This window comes from Balaenoptera physalus (genome assembly GCF_965194825.1).
Source record: "Balaenoptera physalus genome assembly, chromosome: 5".
NCBI classification, from domain to species: domain Eukaryota; kingdom Metazoa; phylum Chordata; class Mammalia; order Artiodactyla; family Balaenopteridae; genus Balaenoptera; species Balaenoptera physalus.
The window spans coordinates 112,539,753-112,548,411 of record NC_138884.1 but is presented as its reverse complement, the minus strand read 5'-3'; positions in this window follow the sequence as shown (position 1 = coordinate 112,548,411).

Below are 8,659 nucleotides of genomic sequence, written 5' to 3'. Positions count from 1 at the left end.
TACGGCTGAAAGTTAAAACAAACTAAAACAAGACAGGAATCCTTAGTAGACTCTTCCCACCAAAGCAACAGCAATTTTTCAGTGGAGTTGGACAGATCAGGGTCAAATCCCAGCTGCACCACCTATTTGCTGTGTACTTTTAGGAAGTTGCTGGATCCTTTCAAGCCTCGGGTGTGCTCCTAGGTTTGTTTTAGGGATCCAACGACATCACATAAGCAAAATAGCCTTACACATTCTAGACACTTGGCGAATGTCACCTGCCTGTTTTTGTTAATAATGCTGAACGTGGGGATTATGACATATGGAGAGAAGAGGACAGAATCAAAAATCATACACTGATTATGAGTTTAAAATACATATGTGCCCACTCAGAAGTAGAAGGATGGAAACAGCTGGTTTTAATTTTTAATTTTTAAAAAAAGCAGAGAAGAGTTGCTGGTCTGTATTTCCCTGAGAGTGTGGCTTCTGTCTGGGGTAGAGACTGTGACAGTCTTGTTCACAGGATCCTAGTACCCGACCTTAAGAAGGGAGAAATCTCATGCCAACCTTATTCCCTAGTGAGAGCAGAAGTCTTGTAATGTTCCAAGCCAGAAGGGAAATGGAGTGTGGTGTGCTTTGGGGGACAAAGCACCATCTGTGGACCATCTATACAGCCCACATCACTGGCAGTCAACCTTCAGTGGGCATTCACACCACCAGGGATGCAAAATGCAGATTCCCATGTGCCCACACTGAGAGATTCTGATTTGGTAAGTCTGGAATGAGGCTGGAAGTGTGTGTGTGTGTGTGAAACATATAGTAAAGTTTGTAAATCCTAAGCATAGGGCTCGATTCATATGTATATACCTATGAATGTACGGTATGTACATGACCATAGTATACCATAGGTAAATTCCATATAGGTATCTATCTACCGATCGATTGATTGATTGATTGATCCATCTATCTACCTATACATAGGTATATACCTGTATAATCACTATTCAGATCAAGATATAGGACAGTTTCAACACCCCAGATGCCCTTACCCACCTCCGCAGAAGGTAACCATTATTCTAACTTCTGTCAACTCAGATTCGCCTGTGCTTGAACTTCCTATAAAGGGAACCACATAGGACTCCCTCTTTTGTGTCTGGGTTATCCTGTTCAACATCATGTTTATGAGTCTGTATCGGTAGTTCGTTGAATTTTATTGCTGAATATGGATAAGCCACAATTTATTCCTCTGTTCTGTTGATGGGCGTCTGGGTTGATCTCAGTTTGGGGCTCTTTTGAACAGCACTGCTCAAATGTTCTTATCCATTCTTTTGTTAGACATACACACTCCATTCTCTTGTCTGTACTTAGGAGTGGGATTGATGGGCTACAGGGTGGGTATGTGTTTAATTTCGGTAGACACTGCTACACAGTGTAATCCACATTTTTATAAGGAATTTCTGATGCAGCTGGTCTTGGACCACGCTGAAAAACACTACTTCGTTGAAAGCCCTATTTTGTGAGCAAACATATTCCCTTTATCTCACCTTTCCTTGGGGTACAAGTGCAGACAAACTTGCTTACATCGAGATACCAGCTAGGTGATTTGGAGAAGAGGAGAGAATGAGAAATTAATACCATCCCTTAGCATTGCCTGGGGGACAAATATTTGCAATTTACTCTTTTGCCCAAGAGAAAGAAGCTGAGAATAGGGATGTGTGATGGAGTTGGGAAAGTGAGAAGCCAGGTCACTTTGCCTCATCAACTGAGCCCCCTCCCACCCCAGCCATGAGCTAGAATCAGGTCCGTTCATTTGCTGGTGAAAAGGTATCTGCTTGGGACCTTGGGTTATCCCTGTGGGGAGCGACTGTCTCTTTTGCTCATTTTAAACAACCACAAAGGGGTTTCCTCCGTTCTGATGGCCAGCCCATGGCTCTTAACCAAAGAATGGCTTGCAGGAGATGAAAGAGATGGCATTCCTCCTGCTGCGCCCAGCGTGCCGGGTCTGACAACAAATGCCAACCGTCCTTTTCGGATGACACAGACCCAGCCAGCTCCTCTGAGGTCAGGAGGCCCAAAACCAGGGCTTCCTGCTGGCAGAGGCCGAAGAAGGGCTGTCCTGGAGTGTTGACTATGCGTGGCTTCCTTGGTCCCTCCGCCAGGAGGCAGTTTTCCTTCCCTGTTTCAGTGCCTCCAGCAGGTCGACCCCGCCTCCGCGAGATGTGATCTCAAGCTGCTCTCTGCTGTTCTTAGCCAAACACTACAACCAGGGGCTCAGAGACCAGAGACAGCAGGGCTCCCGAGATGGGAGAAGGCTGGGATGTGGTGGGAAAGGAACCAGGCTCTGTACATCCAGGATCTCATCAAGCCGGAGGGGTGGGCTAGAATCCCCACCCACCCCAGGCTGGATCTCACGCCCCTTGTTTAGACACCCATGGCACTCAGCATCCTCTATCACAACCCTCCTGCCCCGGATTCATTTGTCTAAACTCTCCGCCGCACACTCTGTAAGTGCAGAGAAACAAGACAAACCACGTCTGTCTGATCTCGAGGTTGAATGTGTCGCCTGGTACCTAATAGATGATTGATGAATAGTCAGTCAAATAAATGAGTGAATGAAAGGTTGAGTGGACTTTGAATGAATGAATGAAAAAGCCGAATACCTGATTCATGTTCTTTTTAAGGGAATTAAGCTATTAGGATCGTGGAGTTGTAAGCACTTCTACGTAACAACAAAACCCTAGCTCTTTCAAAATAAAAAGGGACCCTCAACAAGGGAAAGGCACGTACTATACTGTTGCCAACGCTTTAACTTGCATCATTACCTGAAAAGATTTTCTAAGCTCCGCAGCCCTAAGCATCTTGTCTTTCAATAAACCTATGAAAACAACTCTTTATCTTCCCTCAGATTCTGCTTCCCAGTGGCTGCTAATTGGATGCCAATGGCCCCTGATTTTAGACAGGATTATGATAGCTAGGGGTATCTCAGAAAACAGCAGACTCACGGAAACCTAGGACTTAAGGCAACAATAGGAAAAAACCCCAGAGATTTTAATAGTAAAGAATGTGAGGCTTATGCAAACGATGCAACCGACAAGGGATTGATTTTCAAAATGTACAAACAGCTCATACTACTCGATATCAAAAAAACAAACAACCCAATCAAAAGTTGGCCAGAAAATCTAAGTAGACATTTCTCCAGAGAAGACATACAGATGGTCAACAGGCACATGAAAAGATGCTCAACATCGCTAATTATTAGAGAATTGCAAATGAAAACTACAATGAGGTACCACCTCACACCAGTCAGAATGGCCATTATCAAAAAGTCTACAAATAATAAATGCTAGAGAGGGTGTGGAGAAAAGGAAACCCTCCTCCACTGTTGGTGGGAATGTAAATTGGTGCAGCCACTATGGGGACCAGTATGAAGGTTCCTTAAAAAACTAAAAATAGAGCTACCATATGATCCAGCAATCCCACTCCTGGGCATATATCTGGAAAAAACTATAATTCAAAAATATACATGCACCCCAATATTCATTGCAGCACTATTTACAATAGCCAAGACATGGAAACAACCTAAATGTCCATCGACTGATGAATGGTTAAAGAAGATGTGGTGGTGGGATGAATTGGGAGACTGGGATTGACATAAATACACTAATATGTATAAAATAAATAACTAATAAGAACCTGCTGTATAAAAATAAATTAAATTAAAAAAAAAGACTATGTGGTATATATACACAATGGAGTACTTCTCAGCCATAAAAAAGAATGAAATGTCATTTGCAGCAACATGGATGGACCTAGAGATTGTCAAACTAAGTGAAGTGAGTCAGACAGAGAAAGGCAAACATCATATGATATCACTTAGATGTGGACTTAAAAATATGATACAAATGAACTTATTTACAAAACAGAAATAGACTCACATAGAAAAGAAATTTATGGTTACCAAAGAGGAAAGGGGTAGGGGGAGGGATAAATTAGGAGTTTGGGATTAAAATATGCACACTACTATATATAAAATAGATAACCAACAAAGACTTACTGTATAGCATAGGGAATTATTGGGTGGGCCAAAAAGTGCCTTCTGTTTTTTAGTAAAAATAAAGGACACATTTTTCATTTTCACCAAGAACTTTATTGAATAACGTATTCACCCTTTTGTTCCACTACCTTCTGCCATTTTTCAGGCAACTTCATAATTCCATCTTCCCAAAACTTCTTATCTTTTTGAGCAAAGAACTGTTCCAGATGCCTTTTACAGTCTTGCAGGGAATTGAAATTTTTTCCATTAAGAGAATTTTGTAAAGACCGAAATAAATGGAAATCCGAAGGTGCAATGTCTGGGGAAGATGGTGGATGAATCAGAACTTCCCAGCCAAACTGTAACAGTTTTTGCCTGGTCATCAAAGAAACATGTGGTCTTGCGTTATTCTGATGGAAGATTATGCGTTTTCTGTTGGCTAATTCTGGACGCTTTTCGTCGAGTGCTGCTTTCAGTTGGTCTAACTGGGAGCAGTACTTGTTGGAATTAATCGTTTGGTTTTCCGGAAGGAGCTCATAATGGAGGACTCCCTTCCAATCCCACCATATACAAAACATCACCTTCTCTGGATGAAGACCGGCCTTTGGTGTGGTTGCTGGTGGTTCATTTCGTTTGCCCCACGATCTCCTCCGTTCCACATTATTGTACAGTATCCACTTTTCATTGCCCATCACAATTTGTTTTAAAAACGGAACATTTTCATTACGTCTCAGTAGAGAATCGCATGCGGAAATATGGTCAAGAAAGTTTTTGTCGCTTAACTAATGTCGAACCCAAACATCAAAGCAATTCACATGACCAAGCTGGGGCAAGTGATTTTCGACGCTTGATTTGGATATTTTGAGTATGTCGGCTATCTTCCATGTGGTATAACGTTGATTGTTCTCAATTAATGTCTCGATTTGATCGCTATCAACTTCAACTGGTCTACCCGACAGTGGAGCGTCGTCCAGCGAGAAATCTCCAGCACGAAACTTCGCAAACCACTTCTGACACGTTCGATCAGTCACAGCACCTTCTCCATACACTGCACAAATCTTTTTGTGCGTTTCAGTTGCGTTTTTACCTTTCTTGAAATAATAAAGCATAATATGCCGAAAATGTTGCTTTTTTTCTTCCATCTTCAATATTAAAATGGTTACACAAAAATTCACCAATTTTGATGTCTTTTTTAAGATGCATGCTGATATGACAGCTGTCACATACAATCTAACAAAATTGTTTCAGATGAAGTTAAAGACAACTAAGCACTCCTAGAGCCATCTTATGGAAAAAACCGAACGAAACTTTTGGCCCACCCAATATATTCAATATTTTGTAATAAACTATAATGGAAAAGAATTATATATATATATTTATGTATAACTGAATCACTTTGTTGTACACCTGAAACTAACACAACAGTGTAAATCAACTATGTTTCAATAAAAATTAAAAAAAAAAAGACTGAAGTTTATAATAGCTTATCTCCATAGACAGAAGGAAGGAAGGAATCCAAGGAAGAACATTGGATGATATTAAGCCCTGCCTTGGGCATTTTCCAGGAATGTCACATCCTGAGTCCTGTTGGGCTTTCTGAAAGCATCCTCCACAGCCTCAAGGGACCACTTGCTCCAGGAAGCCCACCCTGATTTTCCTCCTCGAATTCCCCCTGGACTTCATGTGGGTTCCTCCTGGGGCACAGGTCACTATGTGTTGTATATTATCATTAATTGGATATTAATTTTGTGTCCTGCATTCACAACAATAACTACTATTTATAGTTTGCTAACTGCCTTCTGTACCTACATCAATGTCTCATATTTATTGCGTTTACTGTGGGCTAAGTACTGACTTAGGGCTTTCCCTGGAGTAGCTCATGAGTAGCCCTATGAGATGTGTACCATTAGCATCCCCATTTTACTGATGTGGAAACTGACTCAGTGTCGTAGACACTGCTAATAGCCCCAATATGCATCCCATTCTTTTTTCTTTCTGATAAGTCAGCTTAGGATAAACTGTGTTGTGGTAACAAAAAATGACATCTTAGTGGGTGGAATAAGAGTTTACTTCTTGTTCACACCACAGTCTGCTGCAAGTCTGGTGGTCTTCCTCCAACTAAGACAAGCCTTTCTGGAATATGTGGCTGCCAAGGTCAGTGCCGGGAAATAGAGATGGAGGATGGACACTAAACGGTCTCTGCCTGAAGTGCCCACACTCCCCCTCCTGGCCACAGGGCCCCAAAGGAAATGCAAAGAGACTGGAAACATAGGGACCAACCCATATTTAGTGAAGCACAAAATGGCTCTGCCAATTTTGTTCAGGGCGGTCAAGTGTCCCACTAAGACACACGTTCCCCAGTTTCCCTTACACGGAGCAGTGGCCCAGTTCTGGTTCATGAGACCCAACTGGAAGCCAGCCGTCATTCTAGGAAGAAGTCTTGCTTCCCTGATACAAGCACCACCTCTTCCTCCTCCATCTTCCTTCTCTAGCGTCCTTCCTGGAATGCAGATATGACATTGGAGGGAGCGCTGCCTAAAAGAATATGAGGCAACAGCATGAGAATGAAAGACACAATTTAAAGATGGCGGAGCCAATGGGTGGGAGCTGGGACAGTGACGGTTTCACGGAGGCATACACAGGACTGCCCCCTGTTACTCCCTGATCGCTCTGTCCTATCTAAGTATGTGAGAGCAGTTGCTAAGGGGGACAGTCACAGAGCTGGGGAGGGGAGGAACCAGGCCCTCTGGTTCCTGTTGGGTTTAGCCAATGGGAGGCACCAAGAGTACCCCACTCCTATTCCTGACTGCCGCTCTCTTTGTGTACTGGTACTAGTGCCTCCCTGTGTGCCCTCAGGCCCAGCGTCCTGCTAAGTGAGTTCCTGGGTGCTTCACCACCCCTTCAGGATCTCCTTAACTCCACTCACACCTCTCCAAATAGCCCTTCGTTCAAGTATCTTCAATGAACCCTTTGAGCTGCCGTCCGTTTCCGGCACACGAACAAGGACAGGCAGCTCACTGCTTCGAAGGCAGCCCATCCCACTGCAGACCCGCAATCAGTCTCCCTGTGTCTTCTACTCTTTGGTCTTGATTCTGCACTCTCACATAACGAAGAACTTCCAGGCAGATCCAATTTCAAGTCTATATTCTCCTCTCTGCAGGAGTTCAATCATTTGCCCCAAATTACCCAGCTGATAATTCTCGGTTGCAGCATCTGTTATGTGGGGATAACACCCACACACCACATAGGACTATTGTGAGAATTAAGCAAAATAACAACATATGTAGCAAAAAAGTACAGGATGTCCAGTTACATTTAAATTTCAGATCGACAATGAATACTTTTTTAGTGTAAGTATGTCTGCACAATATTTGGGATATACTTGTATTAAAAAATGATTTGTTGCTTATCTGAGATTCAGATGTAACTGGGTCTTCTGTATTTTATCTGGTGAATAGCACATTGCCTGCCCTTTACATGATCCCCAATAAATAGTAGTAGTTGATATTCTTCTTCTTAATCGTTTTTTCCCCCAGCCCCTAACACAGTACCAGACACAATGCTCAGAAAACATCAACTTTATTTGAACAAAGAAATGAATGAGCAAATGGAGAAACTGAGAACCAGTTAGGTGATTTGTCTGAGGTGAAAGTTGCCCAGCTGATAAGTGAGAGAAAAGCCTGGAATTTGGGCAACCTTACTTCTGGTCCAGCATTCCTTCCTCCAAATCATGCAGTGGGACACAGTGAAGGAAACTGCCCAACAGGGAGGAGATCCAGGGATGGCAATGAGTGGCTTCCTCAGTTCCCTGGAAACAGCCTTTATTTTTCACCTAGCACAATAATTATATTCTCACTTTATAATGAAGGAATAATTAATATTAGTTTTACTAAACTGCTTCTTCAGTTCTGTGGATTAGAGCAGAAAAGGCATTGCTTTTCTTCCTGGGAATTTTTCCCCCCTTGAAAAAAGAAATCATTGAAAGTTAAAAATTAGAATCTTTCTTTGTGGACCTAAATAATCATGGGGAAATCTGAAGTTTGTTTTTATTCTATAATAAAATGTGAAATTATTACTTTTAAAGATTATCTGATCCATTGGTTTTCAAACTCTTTTCAGTAAACCTACTTGTATAAATAATATCTTATACAGGATGTCAATTCATTAAAGTATTAAGCAGGATATTTATTAGTTAAAAATAGCATGCTCTAAGCTCAAATATATAATCAGTGTAGTTTAAAAGTGCAGTTTAAAAAAAACAAAGGACTTCCCTGGCAGTCCAGTGATTAAGACCCTGCACTTCCACTGCAGGGGGTGTGGGTTCGATTCCTGGTCGGGGAACTAAAATTCCACATGCTGCATGGTGTGGCCAAAAAAAAAAAAAGTAAAAAAAAAGTTAGCCTCCAAATGAGTACTGAATCTTTATAACATGTTTATATCACCTGTGGCTGGAGCTTTATATCATCTTTATATCATGCGTCGTTGGAGTTTTATATCAGTCTCAGTAATTTCAGTAATCAAATATTTCTTCATTTTGTTTGGTTGCGGAGTTTGAGAAAAATCTTGGTTCATGCAGAAGAATACGTGCAACTAATGAAAGATTTTTAAAATTCACCTTGCAATCCAAGGATACTGTTAACAGAGATG